This window comes from Barbus barbus (assembly GCF_936440315.1).
Source record: "Barbus barbus genome assembly, chromosome: 29".
Classification (NCBI taxonomy): Eukaryota; Metazoa; Chordata; class Actinopteri; order Cypriniformes; family Cyprinidae; genus Barbus; species Barbus barbus.
Genome location: NC_136757.1, coordinates 18,964,244 through 18,989,859, shown reverse-complemented (window position 1 = coordinate 18,989,859; position 25,616 = coordinate 18,964,244). Strand labels below are relative to the sequence as shown.

The 25,616-nt window shown below is 38.0% G+C and overlaps 1 protein-coding gene and 1 pseudogene across 2 annotated transcripts in view; one reads left to right on the top strand and one right to left on the bottom strand.

Annotated features, from left to right (window-relative positions):
• LOC306849709 (uncharacterized protein) overlaps positions 1-25,616 on the top strand; it is a 919,849-nt gene that overhangs the window by 512,139 nt on the left and 382,094 nt on the right. The gene's annotated exons all lie outside the window — the stretch shown is intronic.
• The window catches only part of LOC306849102 (nephrocystin-4-like), a 179,726-nt pseudogene that overhangs the window by 21,100 nt on the left and 133,010 nt on the right, over positions 1-25,616 (bottom strand). The window contains exons 14-18 of the transcript in view: positions 24,377-24,568; positions 19,748-19,950; positions 14,071-14,231; positions 11,321-11,489; positions 111-242 (exon numbers count right to left, since the gene is read on the bottom strand). The product of the transcript in view is annotated as a nephrocystin-4-like (transcript). The remainder of the gene's footprint in view (positions 1-110; positions 243-11,320; positions 11,490-14,070; positions 14,232-19,747; positions 19,951-24,376; positions 24,569-25,616) is intronic.

Below are 25,616 nucleotides of genomic sequence, written 5' to 3'. Positions count from 1 at the left end.
CCCACATGATGTACTTTTATAAATTTTCCAGAGCTGTAGAACTGCAGAGCTCCTGAGTTCTGCGGATATGAAGTCAAGCTTTGGTGCTTTAGAGAGATGATGTGCTATACCGTTAAACTGGAGGACCGTTAAAGCAGGGACACCTCCTCCCGCAAAACCCTGATGGGCATTGCTAGACTAGACCACATGGGATAGTGATGGAGGAAGAGCCAAAGAACTCTGGGAATTTGTCACACTGATACCTGTTGGAAAGAAGAGTACAATAAATGAATAGAGCTCAGTCCAAATCAGTATAGTTTGGTATAATTTAGCTCACATTTATGTCAATGTAAACAAAGAGTTTTCCAGAAGATAGCTTTGTTACTAAAATTTTCTTTGTTCCTAACAGTCTGGCTGATTACATGATCTAGATTACAGATTCTTCAGAAATACAACAAAATGTGATTTTTTTTTTTAATCATATTTTTTTTACCAGTCACACTTTATTTTAAGATCCAGTTCTCACTATAAACCATTAACTATGATTTTTGCCTCAATAAACTCCTAATTTGCTGCTTATTCATAGGTAGTAAGGTAGTACATACACACACACACATCTCTCCTATCTCTTGCTCTGGCTACTGTGTATAGACCGCCAGGGCCATATACAGATTTCCTAAAAGAATTAGCAAATTTCCTCTCAGATCTATTGGTTAATGTTGATAAAGCGCTAATTGTCTGAGATTTTAACATTCACGTTGATAATACAAATGATGTGTTAGGACTTTTTAATCATATACTAGATTTAATTATATCGATAGATAAATAGATTTAATTATATCACATGGAATTGATCTTACTGATATAGATATCGTACTTCAAAGTGATGATGTTACTGATCATTTCCTTGTATCGTGCATGCTGCGGATTACTGATATTAATTATATGGCTCCGCGTTATCGTCCGGGCAGAACTATTGTTCCAGCCACCAAAGACAGATTCACAAATAACCTTCCTGATTTATCTCAACTGCTCTGTGTACCCATAAATACACATGAACTAGACAAAATGACTAGCAACATGGGCACTATCTTCTCTAATACATTAGAAGCTGTTGCCCCCCTCAAATTGAAAAAGGTTAGAGAAAAACCAAGGTTTTTATTTAGCACAGTGGCTAGATTAACAAATAAACAGACGCCACCCGATCTAAATATTCCCTCACAGTTTAATAGTAATGACTTAATGAATTTCTTTACTGATAAAATAGATAACATCAGAAAAACAATAACAAATGTGGATTCCACTGCGTCTAGTATTTCAGCTTTATTTATCGCACCCAAAGAAAAACTGCAGTGCTTTACAACTATAGGACAGGAAGAGCTAAATAAGCTTATCAGTGCATCTAAACCAACAACATGTTTATTAGATCCTGTACCCACTAAACTACTGAAAGAGTTGTTACCTGTAGAAGAAGAATCGCTTCTCAATATTATTAACTCATCGTTATCTTTAGGTCACGTCCCAAAACCATTCAAGCTGGTGGTTATTAAACCTCTTATTAAGAAACCACAACTAGATCCTAGTGAACTGGCAAATTACAGACCCATTTCAAATCTTCCGTTTATGTCTAAAATTTTAGAAAAAGTTGTGTCTGCTCAATTGTGCTCCTTCTTGCAAAAAACATTCTCTATAAAGAATTTCAGTCAGGCTTCAGGCCTCACCATATCACAGAAACTGCACTTGTTAAAATTACAAATGACTTGCTTCTTGCGTCAGACCAAGGCTGCATCTCATTGCTAGTTTTATTTGATCTTAGTGCTGTGTTCGACACTATAGACCATGACATACTCATAGATCGATTACAAAACTATACTGGTATTCAAGGGCAGGCTTTAAGATGGTTTAGATCCTATACCTGTCCGATCGCTACCACTTTGTTCATTTAAATGGGGAGTTATCTCAATTATCACCAAATTCAAATTTTCAAATTCAAATTTTATTTGTCACATACATATACATACGTAGTACCAGTGAAGTATGGAGTACCACAAGGATCTGTCCTAGGTCCCCTGCTATTTTCAATATACATGTTGTCCCTTGGTAATATTTTTAGAAAATACGGGATTAGTTTTCATTGTTATGCTGATGATACTCAACTATATATCTCAACAAGACCAGATGGAACTTCTAAACTATCTAAGCTAATAGATTGTGTAAAAATGTAAAAGATTGGATGACCAATAATTTCCTTCTATTAAATTCAGATAAGACTGAGATATTACTTATTGGACCAAAAAAACAGTACACAGAATCTCGTGGATTATAATTTGCAACTAGACGGATGTAATGTTACGTCCTCTAAAGTAAAAAATCTGGGTGTTATATTAGACAGCAACTTGTCCTTTGAAAATCATATTTCCCATGTTACAAAAACAGCATTCTTCCATCTTAGAAACATTGCCAAGCTTCGAAACATGCTACCTGTTTCTGATGCAGAAAAGCTAGTTTATGCATTCATGACCTCTAGACTGGACTATTGTAATGCACTGCTAGGTGGTTGTCCTGCATCTTCAATAAAAAAAGCTACAGATAGTCCAAAATGCAGCGGCTAGAGTCCTTACCAGGTCAAGAAAATATGATCATATTACCCCAATTTTACAGTCTCTGCACTGGCTACCTATTAAGTTCCGTATCAGTTACAAAATATCATTACTTGCCTATAAGGCCCTAAATGGTTTAGCTCCTGCGTACCTAACTTGTCTTCCACCACGCTACAATCCAATCCGCTCCCTAAGGTCACAAAACTCTGGACTTTTGGAAGTACTTAGGATAGCAAAGTCCACTAAAGGAGGTAGAGCTTTTTCACATTTGGCTCCCAAACTCTGGAATAGCCTTCCTGATGTCAGTCCTTGTCTTGTGTTTCCCTTCCTCTCGTGTCCCTATTTGGCCATCCTCGTTCCTTTAATTAGTAGTTAATGTGTCCCCAGCCCTGCATGTGATTGCCCCACACCTGTTTCTGTTCTTCCTTGATAATTTCCCAGTGTTTATAATCCCTGTGTTTCCTAGCCCCTGTGTCCGGTCTTAAACGTCATTGATGTTCGTCTCTCCCCAAGCTCCTCGTCTCCTTGTGTGTGTCTCTCCAATAAATGTGCTATTTGGAACTCCTACGTCTCCTCGCTCCTTGTGTCCCGAGAGGGAACGTGACAGAAGACCGGACCGAAACAGAAGTAAGCGGCACTCCTTCCCCCGTTTTGTTTTCCGTTTTGAGGAAAGTTTTTGTTTGTTCCAGTTTTTTCCCCCCCCTCCACGGCGATGGAGTTCGCCGCCCGCCTCCGCGCCCTGATACTCCGCGAGCTGCCCTTCGTGGAGTACGCGGAGGAGTTCTGCGGGCTCGCGCGGAGTTCGGATCTGCACGACGCGGCCATCCTCCACCTGTTCCGGCTCGGAGCCTGTTACAACTACCCCATGGACCTCCCTTCCGGGTCCGAGTCGGAGCTAGCCCGCCGTCGTCCGCGGCTCTCCCGAGCCCGCCGCCGCTCGCGCTTCCAGAGCGCCCCCGCGAACTCGCGCTTCCAGAGCGCCCTCCAGTGTCTGCTCCTCGCAGGTGGACTCCTGCGTCCCCGCTGGTCCCGCCCAGCTCTCCTGCGTCCCCGCTGGTCCCGCCCAGCTCTCCTGCGTCTCCGCTGGTCCCGTCCAGCTCAGCTCTTCCCGAGCGCCCCCAAGTGTCCGCGCTTCCAGAGCGCCCTCCAGTGCCGGCTCCACGCACGTGCCCTCCAGTGCCGGCTCCACGCACGTGCCCTCCAGTGCCGGCTCCACGCACGTGCCCTCCCGTGCCGGCTCCACGCAGGTTCCGTCCATCCCCGCGCTGCAAGAGCGCCCGACAGAGTCCGCGCTGCAAGAGCGCCCGACAGAGTCCGCGCTGCAAGAGCGCCCGACAGAGCCCGCTCCTCTGTGGCTCCCAGGGGGGAGCTTCCCCAAGAAAATTTTGGGGGGGGGGTAAGAGGGTCACAGCCTGTGTGGCCGGGCCAAGGGCCAAGGCCACAGAACCCCTCAGGCCCGAAAAAAAATAGGCCCTGGCCTCCCGAGTCTCCAGATCCGCCCTGGCCTCCCGAGTCTCCAGATCCGCCCTGGCCTCCCGAGTCTCCAGATCCGCCATGGCCTCCCGAGTCTCCTGACCCGCCATGGCCTCCCGAGTCCCCTGACCCGCCATGGCCCCTGGAACGGGCACCGCCCTGGAGGCCTCCAGAGCGCCCACCCCCCCTCCCCATTGGATGGTGTTAGGCGTGAGGACACGCCTTCCGGAGGGGGGCGTAATGTCAGTCCTTGTCTTGTGTTTCCCTTCCTCTCGTGTCCCTATTTGGCCATCCTCGTTCCTTTAATTAGTAGTTAATGTGTCCCCAGCCCTGCATGTGATTGCCCCACACCTGTTTCTGTTCTTCCTTGATAATTTCCCAGTGTTTATAATCCCTGTGTTTCCTAGCCCCTGTGTCCGGTCTTAAACGTCATTGATGTTCGTCTCTCCCCAAGCTCCTCGTCTCCTTGTGTGTGTCTCTCCAATAAATGTGCTATTTGGAACTCCTACGTCTCCTCGCTCCTTGTGTCTCGAGAGGGAACGTGACACCTGATAACGTTCGGGGTTCAGACACACTCTCTCTGTTTAAATCTAGATTAAAGACACATCTCTTTAGCCAAGCATTAACATAATGCATCTTATAATCTTGTACCGCAGTTATATCTGATCAAATGTACATTATTATTCTTTAGCTTGGGTTGAACAAATAATTTTTGCTTAGATGGAACAGCAGCTATGCTAATTATGTCTCTATTTGTTTATCTGTTTCTGCCACGGGATGTTAATCTCGTGGTATCTAGGAATTACAGAAGCTTCAGTCTGGATCCAACCCTTAAATGATCTGAGATGACCAAACACCTGAGAAGAGATGATGCCAACCCCTCAGAGGACCTCAGAAGATGCCAACGCTCAGACGACATACAGAATTACCAAATTTTGCCATAAATTAAATATATTGAGTTTCTGCAATATTTAAATCTATTGTGGAAATGTTATTTCCTGTAGAGCTGCTTTGCAACGATTTGTATCGCAAAAAGCGCTATACAAATAAACTTGAACACACACACACACAAATAAGAGAGAGGTTAATTTAAAACATATGACACTGCTCAACATTTATGATAATATTGTACACATATTTACAAATGCAGTAAGTGACATATAATGGTAGTAAGTGAACCACAATGTCAACTGAAAATATATAAACATATGAATATTACTTTTACACATTTTCAGGTGTCAACAGTCAGACACAAAATATTGTATTGTGTGTATACCCGAGATATATATCAGATATATAGCCCCTTTTTTTATGTCTCAGGAATATTGAGGTGAGGCATTGGCTCCATAAGTCTGATCACTGCTAGTATGAGAAATATAGGTGAAGCAAAAGCATCCCTCAAAGACAGACTTAAGAATGACAGCCGAAGAGTTAGATTTACCATTAGATATATGTCTGTTACCACAGAGACTGTCTCTGTTGTTATTCAGTTGAACTGATGACGACCATCACAATGCGACAAAGAAAGATGCATTGATTGGTGCCTTGCAATGATAAACATTCTGTGGTCAAAAAGGACGGACAGGCAGGAATGTTAAACAGGAGAAATGGAAGAAGAGGCGGATGAGTAAAAAAGAAAACTACAAAAACAATACTTATGCAGAAAAACTGAAATGCTGGTGTAGGTGAATTCTCCTTGGCCAATGACCCTTATCTTACTGGTTCTCTATCTCTCAACGGTGATTGTTGTGCATTGAGAGGCAGTAAATTGTCTAAACTGCAGTGTAAGTGCTTTGCTCCCATGGGGTTCACAACAAGCATTAACCGCCCCAAACATTCAACGGGCTTTACCTGTGATTACAGACAGATGAGAGCTATAATTACAAGTCTGAGACACAGGTCAGGCACAGAACGGGGGATTGAAGTTGGGAGTGTGTGTGTGTGTGTGTTTCAGGGCACTGCCAGTGATTGATTGAAACTCCAATGAAAATAGTAATAGAGGGATACATAAGTCAGATGTCTACACACTAAACACACACTTCTTTTGTCAATTAGAAAAAAACAAAGACAAATGTTAAAACTCAGTATTTAACTGAAGAGCATTTAATTTAAGATCATTATAGTGTTTTGAAATGGTGATTGAGGATAACGCATTTGATCCCAGACTGGTGATTACTTGTCATGAGACTTGTATATGTGATTATGTGATGTAACATTGTGTAACAGAGTGATAATTGAGTATATATACAAATAACAACCAATATATAAAAAACAACACACACACACACACACACACACACACACACACACACATATATATATATATATATATATATATATATATATATACATATAAACAACATATTTTATATACAGTATATATATATGGTGGCGCATGGATAAGACACACGCCTTTGGTGTGAGAGACCCGGGTTCGAATCCACTGTGAGACACCAATGTGTCCCTGAGCAAGACACTTAACCCCTAGTTGCTCCAGAGGCGTGCGACCTCTGACATATATAGCAATTGTAAGTCGCTTTGGATAAAAGCGTCAGCTAAATGAATAAATGTAAATGTATATATATAAATGGGTAGTTGACGTATCAATGTGACCTATGGTGTGACCTCTCTCATGATATTTGTAACTCTAAGAATGAAGATACATTTTTCTCATGTTATTTGTATGTTAAGTTTTTTTTCTACATTTGTGCTATGTCACACCGTACGACAGTCCAATTTTTATTTGTCAACTACTACGGTATGAGGCTTTCAGTTCACTTAAAGTGTGTAAAATATAATGTTCTCAGTGCCACTGTGCTCAACAAGGCCCAAATGACGTAACAGACAACGTGCTGTAGGCCCTGTGAAAACCTCCTCTTGCTGGGGTGTATCGAAAGACAATGATCTTGTATCGACAATAGCCAGAGATATTGTAAAAACATCAATTGTTGGCAATATTAAGATATTTGGCATTTCCAATTAATGTAGGCCTGTTACATTCTTATTTTTAATAGGCCCCGCAATAACTACCAAATAACTGACATGCTGCGAAGATAACAAAAGATTAGACTATATATTTACTCCTCAATTAAAATGTTTTAAAAAAAGGTATTTTAAAACAGGTCTATTATACAATGAATTATAGGCTTATGATTAAAATATTAACACTTCAGTCATCAATATAAATCATTGAAATAAAATGTTTTTTTTACACGAAATAGGTTTCTTGTCATTTTTTTTTCACTATGCAATATTAGAAATATTAAGGGAATAAATGAAAACAGTAAGCTATATACCGTTACCAGCATACGTTGAAGTAGATTCCTCTCTCGTCGTCTCTGAGAGAATATGCGGCATCAGATGCCGAAAGCTCCGACATTACTCCGTCTCCGTTTTTACTTTCACTTTCTGCATAGTGAATTGACTGAGATTAAGACGTTCACCGGCATAACTCTAGCGCAAAATTTGCACGTTGCTTGTGTGTGATATCCATTGGCTAGCCTTCAAGGTTTAAAACAGAAATATTTCCAACATTGCGACGAAACCAATATACCGCTGTACCGAACCTAACTGTTACACCACTGTGTCGTATCGAACCGAACTGTGAATTTTGTGAACCGTTACACCCCTAATATTATATATATATATATATATATATATATAGGTTGTTTTATAACAGCATTTCAAGGCAAGAACAGGGTAAAAGATAAAATGAAATAAAGATAAATTAAATAAAATGTATTATTATTAAGTATTACCATGACATGCTTATGTAAAATAATATAAAAACACAATATAAAAAAATTATTTATTTCATACTCAATGCTGCTACTACTGTATATTAGATGATGAGGCTGTTTATTATTTTTAACTTCAATGGGATGCCAGCAGCACTTGAACCGCCAACTGTTATTTTACTTAGAATGTTGGCAAAAAAAACATCTAAATGCATAATGAAGGTGCTCCAGGCAGCACAATGAGAAATTTAGCTTTAATTACAGACTATTCAAGTAAGGTCAAAGTAAATGAGGAGAAGCAGTGGGGGGGGGGGATACTAAATCAGAGATATTCAACCCCGGACAGGATTAGATTTCTCAGTGGAGGCTCAAGCAATGTGCTCCAAAGGTTTACATTAATACTAACCTTTAGGACTTTTACACAATTTAAATATTTGCTAATTAATAAAACATAAATACATCATGCAAAGAAGCTACAACTTCTGCTTGTACATATACTGCCAGAGATTTAACAGTGACAAACACATGTGAAACTTTGGATTTACCACGGACTTCTGCATAGATTAGTCAATTGATGTGATCTATACACAATAACAGGCAAACAAACAGTCTACTCAAATAATGATATGTTTTAATGCCTTTACTGAACACTCAGTGTAAACTTTCACAGTGCAAGGTGGAAAAAAGGGTGAATCCCTAGGCCAATGACTTCTCTAAAAGCTAATTGGAGTCAGAAGTCAGTTAACCTGGAGTCCAAACAATGAGACGATATAGAGCTCAGCTCGTATAAAGAAAACACTCTCGCAAAGTTTGCTATTCACAAGAAGCATTGGCAGGTATGAACCATGTCCCTAGATCTCAGAATGCCAAAGATTAGGCAGAGTTGGAAAGGGTTATAAAAAAAATCTCTAAAAGTTCATCAGTCCACAGTAAGAGGAACTCATCTACAAAAGGTTCAGCAATATTGCAACTCTCCATAAGAGTGGGTGTCCTATAAAGAAGAGTGCAAAAGGACAGTTCAAGAAACCAAGAGTGTCAGTTAAAGACTTTTATGGCATCTTTGGAACATGCAAACATCCCTGTTGACATGTCTATGATATATAAAAATAAGAGGAAATAATAATGAATCATTGTTTGTGTGTTATTTGCTTAAGCAGACTATTTGCATATAGTTGTTTAAATAAAGATGAGAACCAGTTTTATGACCAGATTTACATAGCAATTTCGCACAAATCCTTAACATACTGTACAGTTTCACATTCAAAATACTGCATTAAATCACATCAGCATTAGCTGAACAAATGAGGGGTTTGCTGGATTGTTCTAAGAGAAAACAGCATTAATATGAAAGAAAGATGATTTCAAAGAACACGCATCTTAAGATTTATATTCTCTTTATAAGAGCTAAAGTTTGTTCTTAAACTAACAGAGCAGATTTCTCGAGTTCATAGCTCCCTCAAACTTTTCAAAGACTTCCACAAAAGCTCTCATGCATATACATACACAACCCAAAACAATCTTGTACAATATTGCGAACCAAAGTGAGCCCTACAGCCTTACGAACCCACAGAAGACTCTAGAGCACCTAAAACGTCAGCAAGTTTAATCTTGAAGACATCAGAAATATCATCCAGTTCTTCCTCAGTGTGTCCGATAACTTTACATTTGCCTGTTTCATTATCTTTAGATGCCTCCATTAGACCCCTATTTACCCAGCAGAATGCCTTTCCATAGCTTTGGAAATCATTAACATATGGAGCTCTTTTATCTGTAGTGGAGCACATGATAGGATTTCCATTAGGAAGCACTTTCTCTTATCTTCAAAACGTAGCTTTGTTTTAGAGGAGATAGACAAAAGTCTACACTGGCCCCTGTTGCAAATATATACTATTGTTTTTTGTATTTTTACCATGAAAGGAGAGATAGGGGACTGGCTTGGAAATAATTGTCGAGGAAATGCGATTTTCTTTCCCTCTCTCCCGTTCCCCATTTCTTCTCTTCTCTACTGAAATCTTCGCCACGCTTATCAAACGTTTGCAGATGAGCAGCGTGGGGGCCAGAGGCAGGCGAATTATAAAATCCTAATCTTTTCTCCCCTCCATCTGGCCCTGCGTCTCTCTCTCTCTGTTCAGTATAAAGGCATAAAGAATCCGGAGGTGATAGAGCCTGTTGCTACTGTGAGAAGCTTTTGACAGAGGCACCGAAACACTCTGAATTCAGAGATGATGTTTAACCTGTTCTATTAGTATCAAATTAAGTTATACGTTTCTTTTATGTGGATTCGCTGTTTGTTTAATTATTCACTTGTCTCTTCGCATCAAGCTGAAGTTAATTAAAGAGGATTTCATTAAGAGCTTTTTCCATCACGCTTTCGCATACGAAAAGATGCCAATCATCATGAGTCCAATTATACAGGAGCTTCATTAATTCCCAATGACGTGACACATCCTATCTGAGCAGAAAATGTCGAAACAGAGCAGGGTCACGAAGTAAGACATCAATCCTGCGTGCATTACCCAGTGCAGTTGACTTGCGACGCCCCACCTTATCAAAACTTGACTGAATGTATTCAATGAACCGATCAAGCCATTCGCATGTACATAATAAAAGCCTTTTTCCCCAATCCCTCACTCCTCTGACTGATAATTGTCTTTGCGTTGACCTAGCCAATTCTCTGAGGTGCTTTCGAAGGATAAACATCTCAGTAAGCCTTAGAGAGCGAGTAAACCTTGATCTCTTGTTAATGGCGACCACTCATTAGGAAACAAATAAATGGACAACGCGTTAATCCCAGATTGAGATACGGCGTTGAGCAGCTTTTGAGCGGGTTGTGGATGAGTTAATTGATTCCGACCGCTGAGAGCGAGAGACAGAGGAAAGCCAATGGGTATCTGACTGTTTGGCTAATTTCTCAAGAAACACTTGCATTTTCACTGGGCCTCTAAGACGGAGCTTAAACAGATAAACATGAAGACAAACTGTGAATATCTTTGATTTAGCTAGGATTTCCAGAGTGGAAAACAGCTCAGATGTTTAAGGTCACTGATGAAGGATGTTTCTTACGCTATAGTGACGTCTCAGAGAGCAGATTTCTTGTTGAATTTTTTTACTGGATAGTTAAAGACAAAGTGTATAATTTCTTTTTGTCTATATATCCATCCAACAGTCTATGGCTTTTAAATGTTTTTTTGTTTTTTTTTCCAGAAGGCTTTGTGTCAAGCCTACATTCAAAATTTCCCATAGGTAAAAATTAGACCTTTTACTTATGCTTTTTATTATTCCAAACCAAAGGTCAAATTTCTAGTTCTAGTTTGCTACCTCACTTCAAATTCAAGAACTGAACTCTAATTTAAATGGTATTTTCAATTCAACTCTGAATGTTGCAAATCCCTGACAAATACAGAATTTTTTTATATTGCCACAAATCCATGTTTAAACTTTTCTGTGAAATAATCTTACAAACCGCTTTCTTAAGTATTTTACCCTAAAAATTAAATTTTTAATTCATGGTGCTTAACAAACGATCCTTACCAACATTGCCAAGCCGCAGATGCAGAATTCCTTTTAGGGTAGTGTAGACATTGATGGCTGGAGTGGTGCTGTGCTTGTTGTCATGCCTGCTGGCAAAGTTGGCATCCTGCAGGTACTCAATAGTGATCACTTCCAGCTCATGGTTCACCTGGACGGCTGCACGGCCTTGCTGCAAAAGCAAACATCACATACTACTATTAAAAGGTTAGTTCACCCAAATATGAAAATTAGTCCATGTTTTACTCACCCTCAAGGCATCCAAGGTGTATGTGATTTTCTTCTTTCAGATGAATCGAATCGGAGTTATATTAAAATTGTCCTGGCTCTTTCAAGCTTTATAATGGCATGGGTGGGTGTTTTTGTTCAACAGTCCAAAAGTAGTCAAATAAAGCAAGCGCATCCATATTAAAACGTGCATCACACGGCTCCAGGGGGTGAATAAACGCCTCCTGTAGCTTATTGATGCATTTTTGTAAGAAAAATATCCATATTTAGAACAATATAAACACCTATTTCTCACTTCTGATGACATAGGACATAGGTGCCAGTGATTAGTGACAAACACGGAAGTGTGGAGGAGAGACAGCAAAACAAAAAGCCTGTCACGAATTAGAAACACAAAACGAGGATTTGTAAAGAAAAAGGTCGAAGGATTTTGATATAAGCCAAGAGGAGACTGGTTTTCCTTTCCTGTAAACAAACATTGGTTTTCGCGAGACTCACAAGCACATGCGATGCGGAAAGCCAGTCTCTCGTGAACACGCGTGTACGTCAGGTTAGCGGAAGTTACACAAAACTAGTGGTAGACCGATATATCGCCAAGGTTTTTCTGTTTGGCCGATGCATTCGATGCTTTTATTTTGACGGCACTGAGAACGGCAACACCCGAGCGATTTCATATGATTTCAAATTTTTAAATATTAATTATAAATAAAATGATATCAGCTTTATATCGGCCACCCTGCTTTCCAAGATATCGGCATCGGCATCTCATTTTAAATATAGATATTTTTCTTACAAAAACGCATCGATTCGCTACAGGAGGCCTTTATTCACCAATTTTTATTATAACTCCGATTGGTATATGTCTGAAAGAAGAAAGTCATATACACCTAGGATTCCTTGAGGGTGAGTAAAACATGGAATAATTTAAATTTTCCAAATAAAAAAAAATCAAGGCAATTCGTCATGCCCCCTGAATCAATTTTATTGATCTTACCATGTAGAACAAAAAGATAAACAAAAATAACAAGCAACTGAGACATATGTTACAGGCTACTGACAAATGCCACTGCGTGACGACCTTGTGGTTGTATTTGAATCCTAAATGTACCCTTTGTTAATTCTGAAAAGGTCAGAATCCATGCTAAAGATGAACAGTCCAATTATGTTGATGTGATTGTATCTATTCCTGGTCTTGTTTTGTTTTAACCTTTATTCAACAGCTGACATCGATGAGAGCTCTAGCCAAGAGACCTGCGGTGGGGAGATCTAACAGACGCAGGTGTCCTGAAGTATGGCATGCATATTTCATAATTTCGACATGACTCTCCCATCTGAGCATACTAAATAAATGAATACCGCAGAAAGGTTTCGATGTGCAGGGTGACTGTCTGCCTGAGTTAAACAGCTGTGTGAGTTCTGTTGGGCTATTAATGAGAGCAGTATTTGTACCTGTGTCAAAATGCTGTGTATGGCTTGTGGGGTTATTAACAACATGGCAAGTTGAGGACTTGCAAGACTGTTGCCAAGGAATGTGAGGTGTGTTGTAATGTTGTTTTGTCATTGTTTATGTGAGGTGAGTTGTGTTATTGTAATATTACTGCTAAATCTTAGTGTGTTTACATGACCTTATGGAAAATATGTTGACGTAATAAGACATGTGAATGTCTTCATTGGCTTTCTGTCAGCTTATTCAGTTAGCAAATGTCTTTGGAACAAATTACTTTGTTACACTTTTGACAAAATAATGTCAAAATATTTTACTTTTTCTTGCAAGTAAACCCCGAAAATAGTGTTTTAAAATATTAAAAAATTAGGTGTAAAGTTTAGGTTTTAATTTCAGTAAAAAAAACTGCTAAATAATCTTATTATATCATAAAACATGCAATACCATTCAAAAGTTTAGGCTACATAAAGATTTTCAAATATTTTTGAAAGAAGGCTGCATATATTTGATTAAAATTTAAAATAACTGTTTTCCATTTGAATTGGCTTTAAAATGTGATTGATTCCTGTGATGGTAAAGCTGAATTTTCAGCAGCCATTACTCCAGCCTTCAGTATCACATGATCCTTCAGAAATCATTCTAAGTTGATTTTGAAAAACATTTCTTAATATTTATTATTATCACAGTTTAAAACAGTTGTGCTGCTTATTGTTTTTGTGGATTGGATTTTTTTGATGAATGGAAAGAACAGCTTTTTTTAAATACTGAAATATTTTATAACATTATAAATGTCTATACTGTCACTTTTGACTAATTAGTATGTTAAAGTATCTATGCCAAATATATGTACTGTTTTTTAAATTAATTCTTACTGACTGAAATTTTATGAACTCTTGAATAATAGACAGATATTTTCCAATAATGCAGTTTCACGGCTGCTAAAAATATCTATAGCTGGTTTCAAATGTTACTTGCAATTTATATATATATATATATATATATATATATATATATATATATATATATATATCTATAGCTGGCGGGGCAAAAGTTCATTTTTGACCCTGATAGGTAATTTTACCTTCAGCTCCACAGCAGCTGAGCCAATCCGCATTAAGGATTCACTGTCCCAGACATCAATCTGCAGGGAGTGGAGCGCCAGGTATCGCAGAAACCAGCCTCGTTCGCCTGGCTTGAGGAACTGTGGGTCAACTCAGTTCTGCAACTGTAGACCAGGATAATCTGAGTAAGAGGAAAACAAAAGTACAACAGGAAAGAACAAACACGAATACTGAGAGGAGACAGAAAAACTGTTTGTGATTGAAGAGATGGGTTTAGTGGCCATTTAGAATGAGGGTGAAGTAAATCTCCTATCTTTAACACAAATCTCAGGTGGGTGAGAAAATGCAACGTCCAATTCTCTGAAGCAAGCAATCAAGGACTTTTATGTAAAAACCAAACAGTCGGAGCTTGGTTTAGCCATCAAGCAAATTGTGTGAGAAATTTACATAAACATTTCTGTGCTCCATCCCTGTTGCACGCACCACGTCCTGTCAGTCATGAATATCAAACACTGGCAATGCCGGAGGCACTGATGTTTTCTATATGCTTCCACATGTTTCCCCGTTTCTAAAGTGATGAGAGTAATCATTTCTGAAAATGCTTGGGTAACACTGCATTTACACTTGTGTTTTTAGGCAAAGCTGAAGAACGTCATGCACCAATACTTCATGTGTAGGCCTCAGTAGTGATTTAAAGTAGATCTGAGCAGTGATTTAAAGTCAGAAAAAAACAAGTGTAAAGAAGTATAAGGCAGCATTTTTGATGTGCTCGATGGGATGTATGGTAGAAGCTGCAAGGCCAGAAAAGAAGGAACGTGTAAAAAGAGTAAAGAAGTGCAAGGCAGCATGTTTGATGTATTGCAGAGATGTTGACAGACTTGCAAAAAGGGAAGTGCAGTAGTTAAACAATGAAATTTCCATAGTCTGGATGAGGAATAGTGGCCAAGGAAAAGCATTTCTTCTACTGAACAGACCCTTCGGCCAAATTAGCAGGAAAATACACAAGTTTGGGGGTTATTTTGTGAATATATTTAGAAATCACTGTAGTATGCAGATTTGGTACTGCTGCTTAATGAAGTGTTGAAGAACAGCATGCATTTGAAATCTTTTGTAACATTATAAATGTTTTTACTGTCTTTTTTTTTTTTTTAATGCATCGTAAAGTGTGCACATACAGCCTTAGAGTGATCTAAGTGATCTGAGTGATCTAGTGTAAAAAGAAAGTGGTATAAGTCCAAGCACCAATCCCTGTGGAACCCCAGTGGATTAAGGCATGTAAGCCTTTCCAGTTGACTTGGTACCTACTGTCATCCAGGTAGGATATAAACCAGAAAAGCACTGACCTAGAAATGAGCATTTCTACCATCTTAGAGATCAATAGTTTGTTGTTTGTAGCATCAAATGCTGCCAAAACATCCAGAACAAACAGTATGAAGTAAAGCAGGGACACTCTGGTGATGTGAGGTTATGGAAACAACAGCAGTTTGAGTGGAGTGGCTTTGATTCTTGATTGATGAGGCCAAGCGGGTTGAGCACAGTCAAAATCGAAAACAAATGAATGCAATTTCATTCGTGGCAAAACAAAACAAGCAAATGCAACACTAATGCTTAATGAAGTCAAAATGTTAAACTGACTGTTGCTACTTCAGGCAGAGAGCCAAAAATATTATTTCTTCATTGGAGGAAAGTGCAATGCTCAGCCGAGAATCTGGGATGAGAAGATGTTATGCAACAACCAGTAATTGCACAATAACAGCATAATATCCCACAGGATACAGATGTTCCCTCCACAGATATCAAAAGGCCTTACGCACAACATCATCATTCAGCCTGTAATCTTTATGGCACTGTATGGCTCATTGTCTTGTATAGTCAGGCCAGAGGTAGGTTTAAGGGCTGAGCTCAGTGCACTGAGGCATAATACTTTAACGCCTTATAGCAGGGGTCTTCAATAGGGGGTCTGTATCCCCTATGGTGCCAGAAAATTATCATTTGATTTAAAATGATTTTTTGAGGAAAAAAATTGAACAAAAGTTCAACCATAGATAAAGAAGCTATTGGAAATGTTTCATTGTTTCTCCCACATGCAATTTACACTGTACATAACTGCTAATTTTTTTCATTTGCAATGTGAGCACATTACATTATATAAATACATGTATGTGTATCAGGGTTGCACCATTTAGAATTAAATTGATTACCTTTTAAAATTTTATTAAATTCCTGAATTTAAGTTTAATTTGTATCGAGTATACAATAGTATACAGAATAGGGCTGCTCGATTATGACAAAAATCATAATCACGATTATTTTGTTCAATATTGTAATCACAATTATTTAACACGGTAAAGTGGGACATATAACCCCTAAAAAAATTCAGAAAAATTATTCAGTTAACAGCCTACTATAGAAATTGAATAATCAAATGTAAAGTAAAACAGCATAGTCTTCACTGTAAGAATGAATTTTCTTTGTTTCTTATTAAAGCTACAAATTACCTTCTATGAAGAGCAGTGAGTGATTTTGCCTTTGTCTTTTGTTGTTTGATTAATATTAAGCACACAGTCAGCAGCAGGAATATTAGCCCGCTGTCACTTTAAGAGCCGCACGGATCCAATTTACTGTTACACACACTGATAAAAAAAATATTTTGTGGTGCAGTAAATGCTACAGAAAAACTAATGTAATTTCTATATTAAATAATTTAGTTCAGGCAAGAATAAAAAAAAAAAAAAAGAGTAAATGCAGTATTAGTACTCAATTTAAGCTTGTATAAGTTAAAGTTTGAACTTGAAGTATATTTTACTTGGAATTGTTTATTTTTACAAAGATTGTTTAAGTAAAAATCAACGTCATGATCCTGTTGTTCCCATCATGCACTTGGGCAAGAATAATTAATAAGGTAATTTTTTTGCTGTTTTCAATATGTATTTACATTGTTTTATGGTTGCTTTTGTTGTCAGGTTAAGTAATTTGCTGTTTTGTGAAATCTGGAGTTCATTTTTTACTCAAAATGACCCATTCATACTCAAACACTATTTACTGATTGTCACCGTTGTGTATCATTTGCCAAGTACTCAGGTCTCTGAGTTCATTCAGATAATAGCTATATCGAGTCAACATATTACCTTTAAAGGAATAAAGAGTTGTCTACTTGCTTACATACGTGAGTGTAACTGAACCACATGCTTTATAGGCATTTTGTTTTTCAGTGCTATGTTGTTTGAGTAAAGTTTGCAAACTGTGACTGAGTGAAATATGCTTGAGTATTGCAGGGTAAACTTAAAATAATTAAGTAGAAGTTACTCATCAAACTCTGCCTGGCCACGTTAAACTTGCTTAATTTCCTTTGCTAATTTTACATAACTTAGTTAAGTAGATTTTACTTAATTCCCTATTTAAATTTACTTTAAAAATATGCGCGCAAAAACTTGCAAGATAAAAATTAAGTAAATTTAACTTATTTTTTTCAGTCCATGTATTTTCAATCTCATCTGTTTACATTAATTTCTTACATAACCGACGAGGGTTTACGTGAATAATCACTAAGCGCCACATTTTGACACATTTTTGCATGTATTTGAGCATTTAGGCGCATACTTTCAGCTATAAAATGACATTACATGCCCGTGTTGTGTTCTGTCTCTGAGTGCATAAGTTACACAGATATCCCCCTGAGGAACAGCGCAAGTTCTCTTTCACGCTTTTAAAAACATGAATAAATATAATATAACATTACTTCAATAAATCAAGCACGTCACATTTTGCAAAAGTCACATTACATGATTTTACTGATTTACGTGTGAAATCTGGCTTTTATGGAGGAATGAAAGCGCAGCACTGGAAAGGGGGCGGAATGGGGCACAATAATCGTTTAATCTGGATCATTGTATTTTCAAACTGAATTTCCATTAATTGCACAGCCCTAATACAGAATGTAGAATCTATAGTCAGATAAATACATGGATAGACACAGACAAACTATAGACAGACAGAAAGCAAGATACAGCTGTCCCTGTATCGATATTGTGGCACGTGTGCAGCAGTGGGCCGTACTTAATTTGAATACAAGAACACTGTTTAAAATGGAGTAGAAAAGTGTGAGGTTTATAAAAAATAATGAATAGAGCATAATATATAGGCTACAACAAGGTTTAAAAACAAGATACAAGCAATCAGAATATTGTACATGGTAGAGAGTGCCCAATGTAAACATGAAACATATGCCATTACCCATATTGTACTGCGGTGCAGTTATGGAGGCCCTTCATTATGCAGAGGCCAACTGCCCGCTCTGCCTATAGTTAGCAACGGCCCTATAGCAGTGTTCAGTAAACAGCTGTTTTACTAAATTATTCTGAGGTGAAATTCAGTGCAGTCCTGTATTATGATACGTACCGTATTGTGGTCTCTGTATCGTGATATGTATCGTATCATGACTTTGCTGATAGCACAACCCTAATATACAAATCAATATATAGACAGATAAACAAAGAGACATACAGCATAGACAGATACAGACTGACCAACAGACAGACAGACCAATAGATGATATTCTTCTGTCTTTATTTTCACCAAGTGGTCCTTAGCCTGAAAATGGTTGAAGTCTCCCGTGTTATAGGGCTGACTGTGAGGATAGGGCTTGCACGCTGACGCTAGATGTAATTTTTATGTGTGATATTACGTCTCTTCTGAAATAAAACGACTGAAAGCAGGCTGTTAGAGCTGATCCTCTTTTACCCTTGCATCTCTCTGTCATGCTCTCACGCTCTATCACTCTCTCATTATCTGTCTCATTTCTTCAGTTCTCCACCACTCAATCTATCTTACTCTTCAACCTTTGTTCTATCTCTATCATCTATCCCTTCATTCTTCTCAGCTCATCGCCGTAGGCAAATAAGGAGCTGCCTACTCATCATGAGACAGACACATTCTTATGTCATGTATGTTCCACCTCGTCGGATACTTTATCTAGCCAATCAGTAAAAGCCATTTCAATGCAACAACTGGTGAAATCGCTGCACAGTTTTGGTTTTCCCTCATAGTGGGAGCTTTTTTCAGTCAAGGTGTTGCTCGCAACCCATATAAATCAAGGCAATGAGCTTTAGCCAAGATTTTCATGGTATAACATGAGAGCAAAAAGCCCCACTCTGGCGGTGGGAAAAGTGTACTTGAAGTGCTCTAAGCTCAACATTTTAAGGTGCTTTGAAATATCGGCCTTTGCCAGTCTGTGAGAAACTATTGATAAAAATAACTCACATCAGGGGCAGGTAATAAGTATTTTTGGCAGCCGTATGAACCGACAGAGCCAAAACTGTTTTCTCGGCTCTACCAAGTTCATCACAAAGTCACGCCGCTTTTACACTTCTCCTTAGCAGGCTGCTGTGTATGAAGACTCCTTCTTAAAAGCAATTACTGGACTTCAGCCAAGAGCCGTAAAACTCTAATTGCTCATTTTTTAGAGCTTTATTCACTAAATCGCTGCATGTGTTGCAGTTAAAAATAGCTATAAAGTTTTACACAGACATTGATCGAATTCATTAGAATGAAAAAAGTGATATTGGTGATTTTGAGGAGTGTTGTAAATATGCGTTCAAGAATGCTTCTAAAACAAGACAACTGATTAGTCAAATGAAATAAACGTTGAGGAGTGCTGAAGAGAATCATAAAGCATTCGTAGCAGGATGGTAATCATACCAGAACTAAGTGTGCTGTCCTTTTTGATAACAGAGAGGACACAGGGGTAATCAGAGCTGGATTTCAGCTTGCTGTTCTTCTCCGGGTCAAGCAGCTTCAGACGCTCGGTGGTGACAGGGGGAAAGCAGTAAAGCAAGCGATAAAGCTGGAAGGTGAACTGGACAGTGCTGGGCCAGTCTGAATTCACACCAGCTTGAGGGACCCTAGGGAGAGATAGAAAACTTATTGGCATTGGGGAATGTGGCATTATTGAAAAGCAATGATGACAGGTTGAGATACAGCTGGATCGGTGAGGACACTGCAAATGATCTGAAAGAGATATTATTAGGAATCATTTGGTGGCGGTTTGTTATGAAGGATCAATCTGAGTGACTTCACAATGATGAGCAAGTCTCAGTGACTCGATGATAAAGAGACAGTTTGAGTGACTACTTCATAAAGAACCAGTATCAGTGATGCAATGATGGAAAGTCAGTTCAATACACTCTATGATGAAGAATCTGTCACACCATGACAAACTCCTTTCAACCAGATCAATACAACTTATATAAGTTTTTTTTGTTTTGTTTTTACAGTTAAAGGTCATATCACGAGGTGTCAAAATGTCATTGATCCATGTCAGATAAAGTAGTTTATTGAAATATGAAAGCATACTGTAACTTTCAAAACTAAAAATTCCTTTGCATTTATTAAAACTCACGGCAAAAAAGGGCCTTTCCATACTTCTGATATTAGTCAGATGAATGTATTTGATCCTTCAAAAAATAATAATGACTTTTTGGCTAAACAAAACGTGGAAAAGTAAATAAAATAAAATTAAAACACTATCATTAATAAAATTAATGGTGAATAACTACCTGACTGAAACCGCTCACCTAATTAAAAACGATAAAACGGTATCCTTGTGCCAGAGCTTGAAATAATTATGCTTGAAAGTTTTTTGAAGTCAAAAAGAGCAGGTAAATCATAAAACAAAACTTCCCATTTAATTATGTGGAGCTTTAGCATTCCTGAAAGCAAAATCAATAACTTTCTTGCAAATTCACTGCACTGTGGCTCCTTCACAGAAGAGAAAAATCAATAAAAAAAATAAAATAAAGTTATTTGTGATTTGGTGAAGCAGGACTTTTGGGGAGAAGTTACTTCCTTAAAAACACAATATTTTTTAAATCAATTTAATTATCCAGTAATGGTCCACTGCATTTTTTGTAAGCAATAATCATCCATCACTGAACCGCTCCACACCTAAAGAAATAACTTCATTCAACACCATGAGCTCAGGGAGCGATGGGTTCAGTCATTCAAACCTGAAGGTTTAAAACCAACAAGCTGGGTTTAGAAGCCCAGGCTGCCGTTACACGAACAAGAGGATAAACAAAAGATATAAATAATTAAATGAAAGGATATAAATGAATTAATCAAAGTCCTAGGTGACATTTGAGAGCTGACAGGGCACTGTGAAGAGTTCGTCTCCATCCTCAGCAGAATGAATTAAAACGGAGGGATAGATTAGGGAGGGATGATTGCTTTCTTTTCTCTTTGTGAGGAAGATTAGCAATCAATCACTCAGAATTAGATAAGGATAGAAACTATTTAGAGTGCGGACAATTGGCAGGCCCACTGAGCGCCATCACATCACAATTCCAGAGTTTAAGTGCTATTCACTCAAAATGTCAGTTCTGACCTCAGAGCCAATCAAATGACTTGAATTCTTCAATTAAAAGAATAGGCCTTACAGCTACTCAAATATTTCACATCAATATTCATCTGGTAAAAAAAGGGATGGATAGCTCAGCAAGGTGAGTGGAAAACTGAAATTTCTAAGAGTGAATGCAGAATACACACACATGCACAATAAAAATTCATTAGCCTATCAAAGTGTTTGCCCTCCTTCACTTACACAAAATTGCAATCTCAAACGCAGTGCTTTACTTCTTTTTTTTTTTTTTTTTAGGTCGATGCAGAGGCTTTTTAGGTCGGGTAGAATCTGCTATCTCTGACCCAGTTCATTTGCTGGCTTCCATGGCTGCAATACGTTGTGTTTTCCAACAAACTGGCAACCCTGGATGTCGAAATAATATTCTGTAAATTGGTATACCAAAACAAAACCAGACATTCCGGCACAGAATGCACAATTCAAGGTAGAATAACTGACTGTAGCACTGTTTTTCGGAGAAACAAATATGTGAACTTAGCATGAATACCCTAAATATTTAGGATAAAATTTCCGAAATATCTGAAAAAATATTATGGTATTTTTATGCTTTAGTAGTCAAAAATTACAAACAGCACTTATGAACATTACTATTATTCTTAATATTATTATTATTTACTGTTGATATCAACATTACATTAACACAGTTATTATTCAATAACTTTGAAAATTATCTACATTATTACCAGGGCTGTCAATCAATCGTGTCTTTTAAAATGGCATGAAGAAAGCATGGGCTGATACATCGCGTTTGGTCTCGTACTGTATCGTGTATCTTGTCAGTGTGTGCACTTGCTTGGCCATTTGAAGTTGATAAACAGGAAAGTGGGTTCAAGCGCCAGCAGAAGGCAGTGTAATGAAGTGGTCTTTAAGAGAAGCAGTCTATCAGCGGAAGTTTAAAATCAGCTCGTAAGTGTATTTACTTGTCTCAGTGTTTAGCGCATTTGCCGTTGCTAGGAAACGCTTATTTTGTTTACTAGGATGAGAGTTGCTGAAATCGCGTTTGGTCTCGTACTGTATCGTGTATCTTGTCAGTGTGTGCACTTGCTTGGCCATTTGTAGTTGATAAACAGGAAAGTGGGTCCAGCTGAATTGAAATGATCATTTGTTGGTTTGGTATAATAAAGGTTATTATACCGCGGCAGCGGTCGCGGCAGTCGTCGTGTGAAGCCCTCTTAGTGTGAAGACCAAAGAGTGTAAAGACCATCGACTCTACCGTGCGACTCCACCGGGCAGGGACACCGGCAAGAGATAGTAGTAGCTTTTTATTTAATTTTTTCATTGATATGTTTATTATTGAAATGTTGTTGTTATATGCATGTGTTAATTTTATTTTATTTCTTTATTTTCTTAAATATGTGGGTAGATAGTATTTATAGAGTTGTAACTTTTTAGTTTTAGTTACTTTTTCTTATTTGTAAGTCGCTTTGGACAAAAGCGTCTGCTAAATGACAAAAGTAAAGTAAAAAAGTAAAAAGTAAAGTACATCTGCTCTCTTTTTAATACATTTTGCACTTTTGTCACTTTTTCACTTTTGCATATGAAAAATAAAAAACTACATTTTTGGTAGACCTTTTTTGGTCTGTTTTAATTTTTCAGTGTGCGGACAAATTCAGCTACCTATTGGACTAAAAACATTCTTCTTTTTGTTCTACGCACCTGAGAACGTTTTGTTGGTTTTGAGCGCACACAATTCCTGCTTGATAAACCAGGGACTGCTGGTTCTCACATTCTGGTCAGCAGTATGTTGCCATGCTCATGGGTTTCTGATGTTGGTTGATAGTCACATGACATGCAGGTAAACAAATAAAATGCTGCATTCTTAGTAAGTGTTTTAACCAAGTTTTGATAAGTGTATTTGATTTTTTTTTGTCACAATTTAAATTTGATGTAAATTAAATGTGAAGCCCTTTACTTTTTAGTTTAAAAAAAATAAATAAATAAATAAAATTTTTGGGGCAATTAAATTGATCTCAAGTTTGAAAGAGACCTATTTCATCACCTTCTCTCCCCGTTTGAGAAATACAATGACTCAGAGACAGTGAGAGAGATAAAAGTGAAAGAGAGGGAGAGTGTGCTTTAAATCTATCAATGCCTGATCTGAGAATAGAGAGGTGCCTGAGTCTGTCACAAGCACACTTGACAAGCACCGTTTCTTATGTTGACAAGTTAGCATCAATACTTGAGTGATATATGGACATTGGCTGATTGGAAGCAGAAATAAGTTAGGTCAGAGATGCTTGGCCCTGAACCAACACTTGAAGAGCTGCAATACTACTGAAATAAAGGACCTGACATCTCCTGTTTAATAGCTAGTGTTTCAGCACTGCTCGTAAAGACTGTAGACTAGAACATACTGCTCTATAACAGACCCGCCTGTGAATCTTTTTAAGCAGATTAAGGCATTTTGTAATTAACTATTAAAAATACTAACATATTATATTACTTCTTAATATTATTATACAATTTTAATGCAATTTTTGGCCTTTTCCCCATTGCTTTAAAAATTTTTTTTCCTGGAATACACAAGTAACCAACTGAAATAAATGATTTAATTTAGTAGAGTACTTACATAAACAACATTATTCCAGATGGATGATGTAAGAGAAAAAAAAATTAATAACATTCACATTAATTTCCAATATGTCTGTGTTTGTCCAGACATGTCTACAATTTAAATAGACTGCGTGCAAGGAAGTAAACTGTGACGATATGTTAAACAAGCAGAAAACCTTTTTAGTGAACCATTTCTGAGTGAAAAGATGCAGAAAATTATTTTTTTTAAATGCCCAGAGATAAAAGCAGAGTATATATACATATATAAGTCATACAGAAAAGAACACAATAGAACAAATACATAAGATTGCAACCATAAAATTCAACCAGTTTTGCTATGGCCTGACATTCAGAATTACCTGGTAAAAGCAAGGAACTGGAGGATGAGAGTGTTGGCCTGCAGAGGATCTGCTTCTTCTCTCTGGGGGTTAAAGTTCACAGGCTCAGAAGGATCCAGAACCTCAGCAACCTGGTTCTGATTGTCCAGGATCTGAGGAAAACCAGAGGAGAAGAGCTGGGCCAAAGATCTCCGGGAGGTCGATCTGGAGGAGCTGAGATAGAAAAATCACATTTGCACAGTGGAAAAAAAAAACTGGCTGTCATACAATTGTGTGACATATCTAATGATATGTTAGCATTACATTATGCAATAATATAACTTTTTCCAATTATTTAAGCATTTTCTTACTGAACATCTGCCATACTGAGCCGCATTCAGTTCTGCGTGCTTCACAGATCTTTAGTTACAATGCTATACCTGAAGCGCATGAGCTGCCAAGTGCTGTCGAGACAACACAGGACACAGATCAGTAAACAGATACGGCAGCCTATTGTGCGCTATCAGGTACAGTACAATGTATCGTCACAGTATTTCACATGTAAAAACCCTGTTCAGCCACAGCATGATCAGCACATCAGCATGATGTGTTAAATGTTAGAGCTCCAATGAAATCCTTGAGTGATCTGGTAAAATGTCCTGCTGTGATATCTAAAATGGCATCTCACACATGAGATATCGTTCATGGCTTTATGAGGCTTACATCAAGCACCACTTTCTTAAGGACTTCAGAAATGACTTCTTTCCTGGAAGAATTGCATTGTCGCAGATAAAACGATATCATCGCACTTGAAATATGTTCTGTTAGACATAGAAAGAAAATCAGACCAAGAGAAAGCAAAACAGAGCAAATACAATAAAATATGGGTGGTGTAACTGCATTTGCTCAGAATTGTACAGCATAAGATATAAAATGGTAGATATTTTCATATATATGTATAGTTTATTTAATAATGCAGAACTACAATCTTCTTGCTGTCGGTACAGATCTGAGAACACAATACAGTCACATATTTTCATTGCTAGAGCTGAACTCAGGTAGAAATCAGTGGTATGTCAATATGGGAAATGTGAATATGGAAAGTCAATATGATGTCAAACCTGACTGTTTGAACTACATAAACTTTCACATGTGTAAAACATTTCATCCTCCCGGTACAATCTCTATGATCAATATGGCTCCTCAGTAAAATATCTGAACTTGTACTGAAGCTGTACGAAGCCCTTTTCCAGCAATAAGAGCAGCAAAAATATATGCGAGC